The 19,965-nt window shown below is 48.5% G+C and overlaps 1 pseudogene across 1 annotated transcript in view; it reads left to right on the top strand.

Moving 5' to 3' along the window:
• The window catches only part of LOC147710160 (E3 ubiquitin-protein ligase TRIM39-like), a 141,073-nt pseudogene that overhangs the window by 20,027 nt on the left and 101,081 nt on the right, over positions 1 to 19,965 (top strand). Inside the window, exon 2 of the transcript XR_015295851.1 lies at positions 19,638 to 19,733. The product of XR_015295851.1 is annotated as an E3 ubiquitin-protein ligase TRIM39-like (transcript). The remainder of the gene's footprint in view (positions 1 to 19,637; positions 19,734 to 19,965) is intronic.

The raw sequence follows: 19,965 nt of genomic DNA, 5'->3' as shown, positions 1-19,965 counted from the left end.
CCAGAATCAGGCCGCCCGCCTTATCTTTCACCTGCCCAAAACCCATCATATCACTCCCGTCCTCAAATCCCTTCACTGGTTGCCCATTTTGCAGAGATCACTGTTTAAACTAGGGTGCCTTGTTTATCGGGCCCTTGATCACTCTGCACCGGCTTTCATCAATTCTTTGATTTCCCTTCACACCCCTGCCCGCACTCTCCGTTCATCATCTTCTGCCCTCCTCACTGTTCCCCGCTTTCACAAATCTCGCACTGGTGGAACCCGTTTTTCTGTTCTTGCTCCCCGGTTCTGGAACTCCCTTCCTCTTTCTATGCGTTCGATCCCTATCTTTTCACACTTCCGTAAAGCGCTGAAAAGTTTTCTGTTTGCCCTGGCCTACCCCTGCTAAACCTCCTGGCCCTGTCTGTTCGGTTCTTTAGAGCTCCCAGCGCCAGGAAGCCGTTTTGGCCATCGTGCGCTCTATAAATAATTTCATTCATGTAAAGAAGTCCAAAGGTAGATTATGGGTTGAATAAGTATTTATTATAGTAAAGGATCCCATCCACAGGATAAGCAGTCACCAGTAGTCAGGTCCAAGATCAACTGCCCAGATACTCTAAACATCACAACTACAGAATCTGTACAGAGCATTCCAATGCATGTGGCAACCTGGCAACAGGCTGCATGCTCAAGATGCCACACATCTCCCTCCTTATAACAGATAAGAATAAACAGAAAATATTATCTTACAAAGTCATTAAAACGAGTAGGTATGCGTGTAACTCTTGAAGATTTCCTCGCGATGACAAGACCAACCACAGCCCGATGAGATGAAGCAGCTGTTGAAGGTTTCCTTGTGATGAGAGGACCAACCACGGGGTGATGAGATGATATACCTGTAGGTGAAGAACTTGACACAGGAGATTTGGAATCGTCAACAAAGTCTTTCCTGATCACTACAACCCTGTTCAAGTTCCAAATGTGATGATCAGTTGTTTTGACAGCATTGCCTAAAACCTTGATGACTTGAATAGGCTTCAAAAATGAAGCAGATAGCATCTTGTTCTTTTTACAAGGATTTTTTATGAGAACCCAATCACCCACATGCACCACCGTGTGTTTCACAGAATTTCTCAAATCATGAATCCTTTTCCTATCTTGTAGTTTTCTCTCCTGAGCTGCTTTCCACTCCTCATTATCAGTTGAGCCTTTCAGATGTAAATCATTAACCCAAGGCGGGGTAACCAAGGTGTTGGGACACCTACATCTGAAAAGCTCAAAGGGTGTTTTTCCCGTAGTGGCATGTGGTGATAACCTGTAAAGCTTAACCTTTTCAAAAACATCTGATTTCCAATCTGAACCTGCAGATTTAGACATTCTAATTGTCTCCTTGAGCACACGGTTAAATCTCTCCACGGTGCCGTTCGTCTCTGGGTGGTACAGAGAAGATTTTTTATGTTTAACACCATGTTTAGACAAGAATAACTCCATCTCCCTAGAGACAAGTTGACTTCCATTGTCCGTCAAAATTATGCTGGGAATACCCTCCCTAGCAAAAAGTTTCTCCAAAAAGAGTATCACATGCTTGGATTCTATGCCACGAGTGATGGCAATTTCTGGCCACCTAGAAAAGAAATCTACTAAAACTAGAACATACCATTCAGACCCTGCAGAGTATATAGGCCCAAGGATGTCCAACCCAACTTCTTCCCAAGGGTTGTTTGGAAGTGTTCTAATAATCATGGGCTGGGTTTTGGGTTTCGCTACCTTCTCACTCAAAGCACACTCCATGCAATCCCTAACTTTTCTCTCGATTTCCAAATCCATGCTGGGCCACCAGTACGACATCCTTAGATTCTCCTTTGTCTTTGAAATGCCCATATGCCCACTATGAGCCAGTGAAATCAGTTCACTCCTAATAGAAGCCGGAGGGACCAACCTAGTACCTCTTACAAGTAAACCGTCATGTTCAGATAATTGATCCTTAACATGCCAAAATTTTTCCAATATGTCACCATCTTTTGGCTTAACCTTCCATCCAACCTTGATCAATTTCAAAATTTCCACAAGAGCCAAATCTTCCTGTAAAGCCTCCAACCATTTGCACTTATCAATGACACCCTCACCAACTGAACAAACCATTTCATCTTCACCTTCCAAATCATCCTCCAGATCCAAATCTTCCTGAGAGACAAGACGAGATAAGGCATCAGCTACTTTATTTTCAACACCTGGTAGATATTTAACCTCAAAGTTATAATCCTGTAAACCTACAACCCATCTTGTGATTCTACTGGAAACAGCATCTATCCCTTTAGTTTTTAAGATTTCACATAACGGTTTGTGATCAGTCCTCACCTCAAAAGTACTTCCCCACAAAAAGTTTTTCAATTTCTTTACGGCCCAAAAGACCGCTAGCGCTTCACGCTCTACCACAGAATATCTTAGCTCTGGACCCCTTAAACTTCTTGACAAAAACAAAATGACTACCTCGCTCCCTTCAATCTTCTGTGTTAAGACAGCCCCTAATCCTTTTAGACTTGCATCTGTTATTAGAACGGATTTCCTCTCGGGGTCAAAACTATTCAACTTTGGGGCATTGTTCAATTTTCCTTTAAGCGCAATGAATTCTTTTTCACATTCATCACTCCATACAAAGTCAGATCCTTTTTTAAATAACGATCTCATGCTAACACACAGTGAAGCAAAACCACATATAAACTTATTATAGTACTCCGCCATACCTAGAAAGCTAATCAATTCCTCTTTGTTTTTAGGGGAAGACATCTTCATCATAGTATTAATCAGACCAGCTTTCGGTGAAATACCACCCTCTGAAATTGTGTGCCCCAGATAATCTATGGAGTCTTTCTTGAATTTGCACTTTTCCAATTTTACTGTTAGACCAGCTTCACACAAACGTTGCAAAACACCAATCAGTCTCAGATCGTGCTCCTTATCACAACTTCCAAAGATCAGGATATCATCCTGATACACTCTCACACCTTCCAAACCCTTCAAAACACCCTCCAAAGCTCTTTGAAAAACGGAGGCAGCTGATACTAACCCAAATGGAAGCCTCACAAAGCGAAAAGTACCAAATGGTGTTACAAATGCAGTTAGATCTTTGGAGTCTTCATCGAGTCTTATCTGGTGGTAGGCGGATCTCAAATCCACCGTGCTAAAGACCTTTGCTCCTTTTAATAACATTAACATGTCTGCAATTTTAGGCAAAGGGTAGTGATCTACCACTACATTTTTGTTCAACTCCCTAAGGTCTATGCATAAACGAAGAGAGCCATCCGATTTCTTGGCGGCTACAATGGGAGCGACCCATTGGGTAGCTTCAACTTCTTCTATGATGCCCTCCTTAACCAATTTCTCTAACTCCATTTTAACTTGATCCCTAACAGTAATGGGAACACTACGTACTTTGCAACAAACAGGTATAGCATCTTTCTTCAACTTAATGTGATGATCATAGTTCTTCAAGCAACCCAACTTTTCAGTAAAGACAGTCGGAAAATTCTTTTTTAAGTCATCTGAAAAGGACTCATCACAATTCTGGTTTATGTTGATTGAATCAGTGTTAATAAAGGGAAAATCCTTTAAGATGATGGGAGGAGAGGAATTTGGATCTAACATTACTCCTAAATCTTTTTGAACAAACCAACTCAAAATGTTGTCTCCCTTTTGTGAAATATAAATTTTTGAGTTGGCAAGTCTTTCTTTATAATTGATGTTTCCCAGGAAGTATCCTAAAATTTCTATAGGTTTTCTACCATATGCAAGTGGTTTTATATCTGGGCGAAACATCTTAATTTTACCTTGTAAATATTTGAGATAAAATTCTTTTGCAACAATGGTGATTTTGGCACCTGAATCAAACAATACTTTAACAGGATGACCATCGACCAAAATCTCATCAATGGGACAATTCTTTGGTTGTGGACCGAAAACTACTTGAACCAAAACTTGGCCACAATCAACATTATCATCATAATCATTTGTATCATCAAAATCATAATAAATCTCATTAACTTTGCCTTTGTACTCCCTCCCTTTGCAAACAATAGTAAAATGTCCCTTTCTTTTGCACTTGCCACAGGTAGCTTTCCATCCAGGGCATTGTCTATCATTTGCAAAATGTCCCATTTTGCCACATCTAAAACATTTTACTTGCATGAAATCAAATTTCTTATCTGGTTTAGCATTGAGAGTTTTGCTAGTGATTAAATCTCTCGTAGTACTTCTCTGGCCAGCATTTTCTCTAGTTGTATTCGGAGTCTTGACAAGATTAACAGTACTACTGTTCTTGTTTTCACCATTTTTCTTTATGACTTCTACACATTTAATAGAATGCTCTATCCTTTTTGCTATGGTAATCACATCATCTAAATCAGGTTCATCCTTTTGCCATAATTCCTCTCTAACACGTTCAATGCTACAACCCAGCATGAACTGATCTCTTATTCTTTCATCAGTAGAGGCAGCAAACTTGCAAGATGATGCTAATTTCCTTAGCGCAGTTATGTAATTCTCTATGCTTTCCTCCTCAAGTTGTAATCTGCGACCAAAATGATACCTCTCTAAGATAGTAGAAACTTTCGGAAGGTAATGTTTGTCTAGCATAGCTATGCAAATTTCATATTCATTGAGATTTCTATCTTGTATCTCTGGGAGGTGATCGAATACTTCCTGGCCCTCTGTCCCTAAACAGTGTAATAACAAAGCTGTTTTCCTTTCTGCACTTAAGTTGGCCCCACAAACCTTTGCATATCTTTCAAATACCTTACACGACTTTTTCCACCTTATTGGAGGATCTCCTGGATTTTGTAAAAAGAAGGGTGGAGCCGTGACATTCTGCATTATGGTACAGAAACAATGGTACAGAGAATATACAAGAAAAGGAATGTAAGCAGATTAAACTGACATAAAGAAATGTTTTCTTAGAGCAAAAACAATGAATTGCTATAGCAATTTTAAACCTGAAAATAAAATGTAGGATTAAGAATATATTTGAGAGTTATAAACAAACAAAAAGAAATGTCTCACTTCCTTTTCCTCTTTTTTCTTTAAAAAAAAAAAAAAATTGATCACAGTCTCAGTGTCTAATAAAATATCCAGTTCAATACCTGCAAATTCTCCTGAAGGAACAACAGTTGAAACGCTTGAAAACGAGCTAGATCACAAAAATGACGAATCTGCTGTTTCTTAAAATAAGGAAAGATTGTTTACGATGAATCCGTATCTTGGAAGACGAAGCTGCTGTGTTGTTATGGCAACCACGTCGCTCCTTGTTGGTGAACGTGAAGCTGCCGTGTTGTTATGGCAACCACGTCATGACGCTCCTTGTTGACGAACGTGTTATTAATGACGTTCCTTCTTGCTGCGGCGGAGCGAGCGAACGCTGCGCTCGAGAAGAAAATGCGGTGAGTGCTTTAAAAGATGCAGCTGCCGGGCGGCTGCCGATGCTGCCGATGCTGGGCTGAGGCTGTTTATTTAAAGACAGGTTGACGCTGGCAGATTAAAGTGCGCTAGAAAATGCGCTGCGCTCACAATGTGCTGGCAGAGAAACACCATTTACAATATCAGATGTGTTGACGCTGGCAGGTTGAAGTGCGCTAGAAAATGCGCTGCGCTCACAATGTGCTTGCAGAGAAATATTATCTACAATGTCAGGTGTGATGACAGAAGCGCTTCAAACAATCACAGCAAAGCAGGGAAAACAGCGCTTCCTTCCAAGATAAAAGTCTTCAATCAGCGCTGTGGAGACTGCCAGACAACACTCAAACACTGTCAAAATTTGTGAAAAGAAGCCAGAAGTTTCTCAAAGTATACAAACAGCACAAGGCAGCTTTTTCTATGAAAGTGTGTCCAGGAAATTGGAGATAATATAGGTTAAAAAAAAAAAAGTACCTTTTTAAAGTTTCAAAATGAGGTTAAGGAGAAATCTTTATATCCTTGTTGAGATCCTTTCTTCAATTCTTCAGAAATCCCACCCTCGTCGCCAATGTAAAGAAGTCCAAAGGTAGATTATGGGTTGAATAAGTATTTATTATAGTAAAGGATCCCATCCACAGGATAAGCAGTCACCAGTAGTCAGGTCCAAGATCAACTGCCTAGATACTCTAAACATCACAACTACAGAATCTGTACAGAGCATTCCAATGCATGTGGCAACCTGGCAACAGGCTGCATGACCAGGATGCCACAATTCATTCATTCATTCATTCATTCATTCATTCAACACTATCCCTGATCCGACAGCCCACCCTAGACCTTCCGCCAACAATTGCATCTTTTCAGGGCCAGCCCCTCGGTTTGCGCTCTATATACTGGCTGTAAGTACTGCCCATACCAATAGCAGACATCCAGATTGGAAATTCTGGCCACACATATCCAAATTGTTCTTAAATATGTTACATCCAGATCCCCGCATCTGATTAACCATATCTGGACCTTGTCCAATACAGGTGCCGGCCAAATGTAGGGTCTGTGAAAGAACAGACAACCAAAGAAATGATCACAGTCTGTGACAGAAAACAGACACAGGAAGAGTGCAGGCCCCATCCCCACGCAGGGTCTGTGACAAAAAACAGACACAGGAAGAGTGCTGGCCCCAACCCCAGGCAGGATCTGCGACATAAAACAGACACAGGAAGAGTGCAGGCCCCAACCCTATGAACGGTATATGACAGGAAACAGACACAGGAAGAGTGCAGGCCCCAACCCCAGGCAGGGTCTGTGACAGAAAACAGACACAGGAAGAGTGCAGGCCCCAACCCCAGGCAGGGTCTGTGACAAAACACAGACACAGGAAGAGTGCTGGCCCCAACCCCAGGCAGGATCTGTGACATAAAACAGACACAGGAAGAGTGCTGGCCCCAACCCCAGGCAGGATCTGTGACATAAAACAGACAAAGGAAGAGTGCAGGCCCCAACCCCAGGCAGGGTCTGTGACAAAAAACAGACACAGAAAGAGTGCTGGCCCCAACCCCAGGCAGGATCTGTGGCATAAAACAGACACAGGAAGAGTGCAGGCCCCAACCCTAGGCACGGTATGTGACAGAAAACAGGCACAGGAAGAGTGCAGGCCACAACCCCAGGCAGGGTCTGTGACAGAATACAGACACAGGAAGAATGCAGGCCCCAACCCCAGGCAGGGTCTGTGACAGAAAACAGACAAAGGAATAGTCCAGACCCCAACCCCAGGCAGGGTCTGTGACAGAAAACAGACACAGGCACAGGAAGAGTGCAGGTCACAAACCCAGGCAGGGTCTGTGTCAGAAAACAGACACAGGAAAGCGTCAGCATCTACAATGAATGGTAGTTCTGGATCAGCGTGGCCAAGATCGAAGCGGAGGAAAAGGCTGCCTTAAGTGCTTCAAAGGTCGTTTGAGCTTCTTCATCCCACTCGAAGGAAACATTCTTCCTTAACAATTGTGTGACTGGGGCCACTAGGGCAGAAAAATTATGGATAAAACTCCTATAAAAATTGGCTAAGTCCAAAAAGCTTTGTCTGTCACATACGTCCTTTGGGCTGGGCCACTCAGTAATGACTGTCAGCTTCCTCTCAGTCATGATTTGGCCTGTAGGAGTGAGCATGACCCCCAAGAACTCCACGGTGGTGACATGAAATCCGCATTTACTGATCTTGCAGAAAAGGTGATTCCTTTGCAAGGTCTGTAATCCAATCCTCATGTTTTCCTTATGCTCTTCAATGTCTGTGGAAAAGACAAGAATGTCATCTATATACCACGAATCGGTCCAGATACTCCTGGAGAACATTGTTCAGGAAAAACTAGAAGGCACCTGGGGAATTACAAAGGCCAAAAGGCATAAAGAGATACCCACAAAGCCCGTAACAAGTCTTGAAGGCGGTCTTCCCCTCGTCCCCCTCTCGCATCCAAACCAGATGGTAGGCTCCTCAGAGGTCGATCTTCCTGTATATCTCAGCCCACTTCACTTGGTCCAGCCAAACCGATACAAGGGGGAGAGGGTACTGGTTCTTCACTGTGATAGCGTTCAGCGTTCTGAAGTCCATGCATGTTCGGAGCTCCCAATTGGCCTTAGGTATAAAAAAAAAGAGGGGAAGCTGCAGGTGACCTGGAGTGACGAATAAATCCCAAAGAAAGGTATTTCTCTATGTACTGCCTGAGATGTAGGTTCTCGGGTTCAGTCATTGTGTACATCCTGCTGCAAGGAACCACTGCACTCGGTATAAGATCAATCTGGTACATCCTGTGTGGAGGTAATTCTTCAGCCATGCTGTCACAAAACACATTAGCATACTTCTGATAGCAGCCGGGCAGTTCCACTTCTTTCTCTGTGGCTGTGGCGATGTGGTGACGCAACGATAAAGCCTTGGATGGAACAGTAGGGGGATATATGCAGTGAGTGGTGCAGAACCTGGAATCCATCTTTAAAAAAAAAAAAATCTTTTATTGGTTTTATCCACAAGAAGAACGAAAGAGACATGGTGCTCCACAATCATCGGGTTGCAACCTGGCAAGTCACTATTGTATATGGCAGGCAGGAACAACAACAGAATGGAAACCAGATCCCCCTCCTCCCTCCTCCTCCTCAAAAGAAAAATTAAAAGGATGACCTGATAGAAAAGAAGGGTCTATGGAGCAATCCCCGTAGGCTAGTAAGTAGTGGGCGTAACAGAGACAGATGTTGGTGGCTGATCCGTCAGTCTTAACATTCTGAGATATTTGGGACAGGTGAGCTCCATAAATTAGGATGTCAAGAGCACAAGAAGGGGTGCCCACAAATTGTGAAAGGAAGCTCCGGAGGTGGTTAACTAGAGAGAGATCTTTTTCATCGCTAGAAGGGACTGTTGTGGAACCCCAATGTGTTAGAACATTCTGGACTGCCGCGCCTAGGGTGAGCTCTATTTGTTTGCCTCTCCTAGAAGTAAGCGGGAAAATTATGGCATTGGGAAAGCCAAGGAGGTTAATCTGGGAATCTCGGGACCTGGGTTTCGAAGTGGGGGTCGACCTCATCTAGGATCTGTTGCCAGTTTGTTCCCGGAATAGGGCAGTCCCAAAGTAAGTGTGTGAGAGTGCCTGGGGAAACGCAGGCTCGCCAGCATAGTGGACTACGTGAAGGGTTACCGCTATGGAGCCTTACTGGGGTTAAATACCAATAGGTGGCCAGCTTAGTGGCTGTTTCAATAGATGAAACATTGCGGGCCATGCGTCGGTCTCGGTAGAAAATATCCTTCCATTCTTTCGGCGAGAGGCCTCTACCCAGCTCGCTTTCCCAACGCAGTTGACCGGGGGATTTCCCGGTGTCGGGGATGGTTCGAGTGAATTTATACAGGTCGGACGTTAAGCGTGCATCGATGTGTCTTGTAATTAACTATTTCTCAAACTGTATGAGCAGTCTCCCCGCACCCTCCCGCACCTCCCCATGTAGCACCCAGTGTCGAATCTGTAGATATTGGAAACTCTCCGTTCCCGGAACACCGTGGTCAGTGCGGAACTCGACGAAAGTACCTTCTATAGTCCAGTGGTGAAATTCCCCATAGTCGAGGCCAGGTGAAAAATCTGGGTTCTGTCCGATGGGCATAATATAAGATAGGAAAGATGTGAGTCCCCTGGCGATCGCAGTTCTATCCCAGGCTAACATTATGGGTCTTGTTACTTCTGAGAGGTACAAATTGCAAGGCCGCCCATTGCGGGAGAGGAATGGAACGCCCCCCATAGCGGTTGGGCTACCAGGGACCTATCCATAAATAGCCAGTGTTTCTCAGATACAGGGCGTGACCACTCCACCAGGGCCCTCAGCTGAGCCACCCGCCAGTACGCCAAAAGATTGGAAACACCCAGCCCTCCATCTATCGGGTCTCTATATGTAAGATCACGATGCATCCGAGCCCTCTGATCCCGCCAGATAAAGTGCTCTATATCTCCTTGCAAGGCACGTAGCACACCAGAGGGGGGCATTAGCGGAAGAGTGTGAAATAGGTAAAGAATCTGGGGAAGCAGCACCATCTGCACTGCCGCAATCTGGCCTAGCTACAAGAGGGAATGTGGTCTCCATTTGCGGAGGTAATCTCAAACTTGTTTCAATAGTATTGTGTAATTCAACTGCCTAGATGGTGTAAGCCACCCGAAGACCCTGGTAGGTAATTGCGTCATGAACCCATTGAATCTGAAAAGTACGCTGGAGAAATTCTAACGTCTCGGCTCTAGCGATAAGTTCAGGGCTTGCGACTTATGCATGTTAATCTGGAAGCCTGAGGTAATCGCAAACTGACCCAATTCATCTAAAAATGCCGGCAGGGACTCCCGAGGATGTTCCAGGGTTGCCACCACATCATCGGCTTATAAGCAGAGCTTGTGCTCCGACTTCCCGAAGGGCGCTCCTTTAATGGCCGGATCATCACGGACTCTTTGAGATAGAGGCTCCATATAGAGTGAAAAGGAGTGGTGACGGTGGGCACCCCTGCCTGGTTCCCCTATGAATAGGGAAGGCCGCTGATGCCACACTGTTCCCCCATAACGTAGCTGTAGGGTTGACATAACTCTGAAAGATCCAATCGATAAAGCGGTCTGTGACGCCAAAGTGGACGAGTGTCGCACGGAGGTACGGCTAGTGGACCCTATCAAACGCTTTTTCAGCATCGACCGAGAGGCTCATGTGTTCCGCCGGAAAAAGCTCAGAACGGTCCATTAGGTGGAAGAGTCGTTTGGTATTATTGGAACACTGTCGCCTGGGAACAAAGCCTGATTGGTCCAGATCAATCAGACCGGGGAGGTGACGAGAGAGTCTGGCCGCAAAAATACCGGTAAAGATGTTTAGGTCCACATTGAGTAGAGATATGGGGCGGTAGGAGCTGTATAGATGGGTATCCTTCCCTGGTTTAGGAATCAGGGTTATTAAGGCCTCTAACATAGAAGACGGGAAGAAAGAGGTGGGGGACGACCCGACAGAGTTAAAAACACGCACCAAGTGCCGGGCCGAGTTTCCAGACTCTAGGAGCACCAGTCCGCTGGTGGATACGCTCCAACTCCGTGACCTCGCTCATCAAGCGGTCTCGTTTTCCCGCCTTTCTCTATTGTCGGCGGCCGCTATGCTGATGAAGACCCCTCGAATCACGGCGTTCATCGCCTCCCATAGGGTCGTCAAAGATCTGTCTGGGTTTTCATTAGAGGATAAATAGTCGGCCATGCTTCAATCTGTTGCACCATGGAAGGGCGTTGAAGCATAGTTTCACAAAGACGCCAAAAACGGTGAGTAGGGCACTGCTGGGGCATGGTCAGCGAGAGCCGCAGTGCGGAGTGGTCAGACAGGGGACATGGAAGAATCTCCACCTCTCGGACCTGCCGCGTTAGGAGGTCAGAGGTAAAGAGATAGTCCATTCTGTTGTATGTTTTATGGGGGTGGGAGTAGAAAGTATAGGCCCTAGTGTTGGGGTGTCGAAGTCTCCATATGTCGGTCAGTCCAGCTTCCACCAGTAATCGCTTCCCTGCGTTGGACAAAGTCCCCGTTTGACCCCACCTATGCCCAGAACGATCCAAGTCACCATCCATCACTATAAGTCCCTTCCTAGCAGGACTGTTTTGTCTGGTAGGCCCGGGAGTTCCTGAATTACTGTCTTAATGAAACCCTCTTGCCCACTGTTGGGGACGTATACCGAGGCTACAGAGAACGTGTGTATATCTAAGGTGAGGGTATAAGCCAAGAACCTCCCTTAATTTCCGCCCACTTTTTACCAACCTGCCCCTGGAACCTGGAAGACACCAATATAGCAACCCCAGCGGTTTTGGAAGTGGCTGACGAGAACATCTGGTGAGGAAATGCCTTTGATCTCAGTCGATGGGTATCAGCAGGGGGCAGGTGCGTCTCCTGGAGAAGGCATATATGGGCATTTGAATCCTCCAAATAGGACAGAAGGGCTCGGCGTTTGGTGGGGTTGTTTAGCCCCTTCACATTGAGGGACACAACTTGGAGGTCAGGAGTCATAAGAATTAGGACGTGGATTTGCTATAGCCAACAACACTGTCCCTGCAACTTCACCAGCATACGGCCCGCCAACCCACCCACAGAAGAACCCAACTTCCTCAGATGCATCCTGCTCAGCACCCGCTCTACCCGCAAACACGCCGTCGAACTCTGGGACCTACTCGACACCAACACCCCGGACGCCGCCTTCCTGACGGAGACCTGGCTGACCCCCTCCTCGGCACCTGACATCGCCATAGCCATCCTGGAAGGCTGCTACAAGATCACCCGCAAGGACCGCACCAACGGGACAGGAGGAGGAATCGCCATTGTCCACAGGAACACTCTGAGTCTCGACCAACACCAACGACACCCTCAGCACCGCCAAACACCTGCACTTCCAGATCCACACCGACCCCCAACACCACCCTCAACGGAACCCTCATCTACAGACCCTCCAGACCCCAACCGCAGTTCAGCGACTCCATCACCAACCTCGTCAGCACACACGCCCTCGCCTCTACGGACTACATCCTTCTCGGGGACCTGAACTTCCACCTCGAGAACAACTTCGACACCAACTCCTCCACCCTGATCGACAACCGCGGCAACCTTGGACTCGGACAACTCATCACAGCACCAACACACTCCACTGGCCACACGCTTGACCCCATCTTCTCTGCGAGCACCCGTGTCTTCTTCGACCGCACTGCCGAACTCCACTGGACCGACCACCGCTGCATCCACTTCAAATTCCGGAAACCCTCCATACACCACCGCACCCAGCAGATTCCTCGCCGCAGCTGGGGCAAGATCACCGAGGAACAGTTAACTGCCGCCCTCACCCAGAGCCCTCCCGCAGACCCGACCGACCCCGACACCGCAGCCCACAGCCTCAGACAATGGATCAACGACTGCCCCAATACCCTTGCCCCGCTCAAGAAGCCCACCAACACCCACACCAGCAAGAGAGCCAGCTGGTTCACCAAAGACCTCCAGGCCTCCAAGCGAGCCTGCCGTAAACTAGAAAAAACTGGACCCGCAAAGAAACACCGGAAAGCTACACAGCCCACAGGAACGCCACCCGCCAACACCACCAACTCATCAGATCCGCCCATAGGACCGCCTTCAGAGACCACCTAGACAGCAATGTACAGAACAGCAAAGAGCTCTTCAGCATCGTGAAGGAACTCTCCAACCCCAGCTCCAACAGCAACGACATCCCACCATCACAAGACCTGTGCAAATCGCTGGCCACCGTCTTCCAACGCAAGATCGTAGACATCCACAACAGCTTTGACAACGTCATCACCTTGGCAACATCCAACATCTACGACCACCACCCGCACCAATCGCCTGCTCGCCTGGACCAACATCAAGGACCAAGATCATGAACACCGTCCACTCCGGATCCCCGGAAGAACCCTGCCCACACCACATCTTCAACAAAGCCAGCCGCACCATCACGCCCCACCTCCGCAAAACCATCAACATCTCCTTCGAGACAGCGACCTTCCCAAGGAGCTGGAAGCACACAGAGATAAACACCCTACTAAAGAAATCCAAGGCGGCCCCCAAGGACCTCAAGAATTTCCAACCCATCTCCCAGCTCCCGTTCCCTGCGAAGGTCATCGAAAAGGCCGTCAACAAACAACTAACCAGCTAACTCGAAGAGAACAACATCCTGGACCCATCCCAGTCCGGGTTCCGCAGCAACCACAGCACCGAAACTGCCCTCATCGGCGCCACCAACAACATCAGGATCATGATCGACAATGGCGAAACCGCTGCCCTTACCCTCCTGGACCTGTCAGCCGTTTTCGACACAGTCTGCCACCGCACACTAAGAGCACGCTTCCAAGATGCCGGAATCCAAGGAAAGGCCCTGGACTGGACCACCTCCTTCCTCTCCCGCAGAACCCAGACCATCCACCCCCCCCCCCTTCCGCTGCAAAACCACTGAGATCATCTGCGGCGTACCCCAAGGTTCATCTCTCAGCCCAACATTGTTCAATGTCCACAATGCACCACTTGGCCACGTCGCCCGACAGCACGACCTAAACATCATCTACTATGCCGATGACAGCCAGCTGAACCTCTTGCTCACCAAGGACCCCCACACTGCCAAAACCAACCTACAGGAAGGAATGAAGGCTGTCACCGACTGGATGAGGGACAGCCGACTGAAGCTGAACTCAGACAAGACAGCGCTCCACCCCCTCGGCCTGGGACGACTCCTGGTGGCCAACGGCACTAGGAACACCCCCCCTCACCCACCAACCATGCAAGAAACTTAGGGGTCATCCTCGACCCCACACTCTCCATGACAAGCCGTCTCCTTCTCCTGCTTCAACACCCTCCACATGCTTCACAGGAACTTCAAGTGGATCCCCACCAAAACTAAAAGGACGGTCACCCAAGCCCTTGTCAGCAGTAGACTGGACTACGGCAACGCACTCTACGCAGGAGCCCTGGTCAAACTTCTGACACGACTCCAACCCATCCAGAACGCCTCTGCATGTCTTATCCTCAACATCCCTTGCTACAGCCACATCACACCCCATCTGAAAGACTTGCACTGGCTCCCCATCAACAAGAGGATAACTTTCAAGCTCCTCACCCACGCACACAAAGCACTCCACAACACCGGACCAGCGTACCTCAACAGACGACTCGGCCTCCATGCCCCCCCCAGCCAGCTCCGCTCTGCAGACCACGCCCTCACCATCGTCCCCCGCATCCGAAGAGTGACCACCTGCAGCAGATCATTCTCCCACCTCGCCGCCAAGACCTGGAACACCCTCCCCGTTCGCCTCCGACAAACCAAAGACCTTCTAACCTTCAGGAGACTCCTCAAGACCTGGCTCTTCGAACAGTAGTAGCTCCCCCCCCGACCCCCCCCCCCCTCCCAGCGCCTTGAAACCCTCACGGATATGTAGTGCGCTTTACAAATGCTATGATTGATTGATTGATTGATTGATTATAGGAATGGAAAATGAGGTGCAATAGTATAATACCACCCTTGATATACATCGGAGGAGGAGACAACCTAAATGAAAAACCACAAACGTAAAGGAAGAAACATTCCAATGAATAGTTCACAAATGTCCCAGGCATTTAACCTGTGGTGAGACGTGGGATGGATAGCAGGAGCCCCCGCCGCCCCCACCCGCCCGGAACCCGGCCATAATAGCCGGTGTGACCCTACAAAGTGACAGAAATCCGCACCTCAAAATTTTATAGGTCAATCTGCGTTGTTGGAGTCCTCTGACAGGGTCTGAAGGACTGCGGAGAGTTTTTTGGCAATCACGTCTGGATCCAGACGAGAGCCAGACGGCGAGCCGCCGACTCTCTGTCATCGGCCGTTGTCCCCCCGTCGGGCAGACGCTGTAGGTTTCACCGGCCCGGCGTGGTCAGACTCCGGCAGTTGCAGAAGAGATGTTGCTTCATCCAGAGAACATATTTGGCGGAGTCTGCCCTCCCATTTGAAAATTAGCCTAAATGGATGCCCCCAAGAGTAAGCGATGTCTTTGGATCGGAGAAATGCGGTGATGGGGGGTAGTTACGTCGTTTCTGTAGAGTGGAGCCTGCTAAGTCTTGGAAGTGAAGAGGCCTACAGGAGCGAAATTCAATGGGACAGTTGGACCGTGCCTCATGGAGAATGCGCTCCTTAAGCTTGAAGTCGTGGACACACGTCAGGATATCGGGAGGAGGGGTCATCAGAGATCTCTTGAGACCCACTCAATGTGTCCGATCCAGTCGGTTCTCCTACCCTGGGGGACCTTCCAGGATGTGACAGAACAAGTCCATGATGAAGGCCTCAATGTCTTACCCTTCTGTCCCCTGAGGTACCGCCCAGATCCGAATATTATTTCGACGAGAGAGGTTCTCCAGGTCCTCCACATGAGATTGAAGATCCAGAAGTTGATTGCGCAGCCTGAGTACCTCCTGTTGGAGCTGGGACACCTCTTCATCTCTGGCCGCTGTCTGATTCTCCAAGTCGGCCATTCGTGCCCCCACAGAATCAATGTCTTTGAGATCCGTGTAACAGGCCTCCAGGCCCTGTCTGCAAAAGTGTCTCCCCGACCCTTGAGCCGCGCTAAAGAAAGCTGTGCAAAATGTCCGTTTCTGATGGAAGCGTCGTGTGAGGTGTGTCACGCAACTGGGGACACCTCTCGGTCGGTGCTCACTGGCAATGTCTAGTGGATAGCGAAGGCTCTCCCCCGTGATGGTGCCCAGGGATAGTGAAGGAATACCCAATGTCAGGGCCACCAATCCCTGGACGTGCTCCCCAGCTGCGGCCCACCTCCTAGAACTGTGAAAATGAGAGGACCTCAGACCTACAAGTGTAAGAGGGCTCGAATCGCACATCGCCGTCACCTCTAGGGCCCCACTCCCCATGTGACACTTGCTGGTGTAGGGGCCCCCCTTATCCTTATCTCTAAGGTGTTGCAGTGCTAGGCAGCCTGTCAGCGTGCGGCATATACAGTGTCCAGACTGGTCCCTTGGTGTCTAGCTCTTCACCGTCATCAACACTCTCCTCCCAGGGAGCATGGGGGGAAGGCCTTGTCTGTCTTCGTGCAATGGTCTGGTAGGAGGGAAGTATTGTGCCCTCCTGATCGAATCCGTCCGCTCTAGCGTAGTAGTGGTGACTTTTAGTGGCGAAGTATGTAGAGCCCGACGGCGCAGAGAGGAAGGGCCCAATACTCTTAAGTGCGCCTGGCAGTCTATTGCACAGCAGTATGAATAACCTCAGCAGGGGCAGTGGGTATATGCCGCACTCCACATTCCTCTCTGGGGGCGTTTGGGAGCAAGGCACCATCCGGCAGGGCACAATAACCGGAGGCACCGCCACCAGTCCAAAGCTTGGCACAATGCACCTCCTGTGGAAGTTCGCCGGTCCCAGTGCATCTGTGAGGGGCCCCGATAGTGATGGGCTCTGGGGTGCTAGGGAGCGCACGGAGGGGCATGGCCTACAGTTCTGGCGCACTCAGCCGTCAAATCGCGCTAAGTGGCGTCTCACCTTAGAGGGGATGACACAACTCCTCCCGCGGGTTTATATCCACGCCGCCATCTTGTCTTGGTGAAGGAGGTACGCTACATGTGCTCCAGGCCCCGGGTACCGGCGCCTGCTCTCTTCAATCCTCCCACTTGCGGCCAGTGTACAGCGGGGGACACCCGCAGACTGCAGCGAGAACGTCCTCAAGCCACAGTGCCGGACTCTACCGCTTCCGATCACCTCCGCAGCAGGATGGCCGCCGGGCCCTTTCAGCGCAGCATGTCCTAGGTTCTGGAGACGGGATTCAAGCAGGCGCGCTGCACGAAAGGCACAGCGGAGATGCGAGGACTCGTCTCTGGTCCGGTCAGTGTCCAAATCTGCCAGAAGAGTCGTGCTTGTTGAAGCTGTGCAGGTGAGGCCCGGGTAACGGACAGGAGTGGTGGGTAGGCACGTCCTACTCTGCTGCCATCTTGGACACGCCCCCATCCATCTTTAATGTCAAGGTAGACCAATCAACGGTTGCTTCTGGAGCCAAGGTAACCCTAAAATCACCCAATATTTGGGAGTTTGAATGATGTCAAATGTAATTAACTCACAGTGGTCGTCCTTATACCATACCTCGTGCTCCCTCATATTAAACCGAATGGGACCGGATTCTAAGAGTTTGCCATCCACCGCAAACACACCCTCAGGGGTTCTCTTTTCAATCAGTTCTACTCCCAGTCTGAGGGCTTCCTTTTAGTCCTAAAAGCAGCCTGTGGCCCATGAATCCACCATGACTTGGATATGTTTTTTTTCTTGACCCACAACAAACTCCTTGTTGATGAAGAAGTGTTCTGAACTATCACAGGAATTGTTCTTCACTGAAAGGATTTCACTAATGCTCAAGGATTCCCCTTCCATACTTCTCAAGTAAATCAGTTTCCGACGACTTGTCCGCTGCCACTGCGCCCATTTGCCAAACTTGGGACGACTGTTTCTAGGCTTAACAGGGCACTCGCGGAGGTAATGCCCTTTCTTCCCGCAGTATAAACATAGTCCCTGTTTCCGCCGGTATTCCCGTTCATTGGGTGTGAGAGAAGCCCAGATTGCCCCTATCTCCATGGGTTCAGAAGGAGTCAATCCATGCTCGGAGGTCTTTGGCTGGTCAAAGCGCTGAGGTACTCGTTCCCTTCTTCTGGGGTCACCTTTACGTTCCTTCAAGCGATGATCTTGGCGCAATGTTAGTTTTATCAACCCGGGGCAGCTTTTTCGTTGAGGATCCACTTGCGCTAGAACATCTTTCAGGTCATCCCGAAGCCCTTGATAGCATATGCCACCAATCGTCGGAAGGAGTTGAGGCATACCAACAGATCCTTGCTACCTTGCTTCAATTCAAGCAACTCCTTACCTGCAGAAAAAGTTTCTGCCCTGCGGTCAAATGTCTTTTCGAACTCCTCCTTGAAAGTGTCCCAATCATGGAGGAGGTGGTCGTCTCATCTGACTATAGGGACTGCCCACTGTGCAGCGTCCCCTGCTAAGTATGAGATTACGAAGGCTACTCGTGATTGGTTTGTTGAAAACATCCTGGGTTTGCAATTGAAATGAAGCATTACTTGGGTCGGTAACGCCTGTACCTTATGCATATCCCAATAATATATTTCGGGAGGGGCCAACAGGATCTGCGTGAATGAGAGGTCTGTGTCGAGGGGGGGGGGGGGGGGGGGCGTAAAGACCGATAGGTTTACCGTTGGAGACCCAGGTTTAAGTCTGTAGCTGTTCTGAGCTGGTGGCATAAAGGAAGAATTCAATCTTCATGGGGTTTAACTTTAATACATTAGTTGACAACCAATGAGATCAGGGCAGAGTATGAGGATGTCATTGGGTGAGGATACTTTAGGTAGAGTTGGGAATAATCTCTATATTGATGGATCTTGCTGCTGCTGTCTGTAAGGATGGATCCGAGAGATCCCATCGAGAGGTTAAAGATGATGAGAGAAAGGATGGAGCCCTGAAGTACTCTGCTGTAGACAGGGCATTTCTGTAATCTTGTGGAACCTATTTGTAAGAACTGGTGTCAGCTGGTGAGGTTGGATGTGAACCATTTCAAGACAGTGTCTTCGAAATCCATCATGTTTTTTGTGTGTTGATGAGGGCCAGCTGGTCGCCTGTGTCGAAGGCTGCAGAGAGGTCCAGGGGGTCAGGGGTCGTTCTTGTTGTTGAGGCGGAGGGTGTTGTCGACTAGTTAGAGTGTGTCTGTGTCAGGGCTCCATACACGGTTATTGCACTTATAAGACGTGTTTGCTTAGATATTTCCACTTGGTTGTGTGTTGTTTTGGAATGTTTGCTAATGTCTCTAGGACATTGTTTCTTCTTTAGTGTCAAGTCCATCTGTTTCCATGCTTTAGGCATAAAGTGTGCACAATGTCAAGCAGCAGTAAGTGCCAGTGATGAAGCTTGTTTCCATGGACCAGGGATTCTGCTGCTAGGTCCTTCTTGGCAATAACCGGACCCACAATGGAACACCATTGTCTGTGTCATTGTCTGTGATACTTGGGTCTGGTGCTCACAATCCCGATATGTGTGGCTGGTACTAGCAATACTCATGTATGACTGGTACGTACAGTCTGGGCACGTGTGGCAGGCACTGTAGTGACTTCTTTTGTAATTAAGACCACACTCTACAGATCTACACTGATTTCTTGCACTCTCATCCCTACAGGTGAAACTTCAAGAGTGGCTGCTTGTCCTGAAGAAACAGGAGGGATATTTTCTGGAGTCTAAAGTCAAGGAGGAGGAACAATATAAAGCCATGAGGGTGAGTGGCTGCAGTGAGGATGTGTCTCTGTATATGTCTGTGCCATGTCTTTGTGTGGCCTTTTTAGTTCAAGACACACAGAGGCGGATGAGTCACACTACAGACTGGTCATGGTCCCCACCAGATAAATATACTGACTGGAGTTACTGCACCTGGATATTGGGGCTGAAATCGGACAAGGGCGCGTCCTAAAAAACATAAAATCAGGGATTACTCTTTTGACCTTAAGGTA

Source organism: Lissotriton vulgaris, chromosome 5 (assembly GCF_964263255.1).
Source record: "Lissotriton vulgaris chromosome 5, aLisVul1.2, whole genome shotgun sequence".
NCBI lineage: Eukaryota > Metazoa > Chordata > Amphibia > Caudata > Salamandridae > Lissotriton > Lissotriton vulgaris.
Note: the sequence above shows the minus strand (reverse complement) of the source record. Positions and strands in the feature narration are given on the sequence as shown.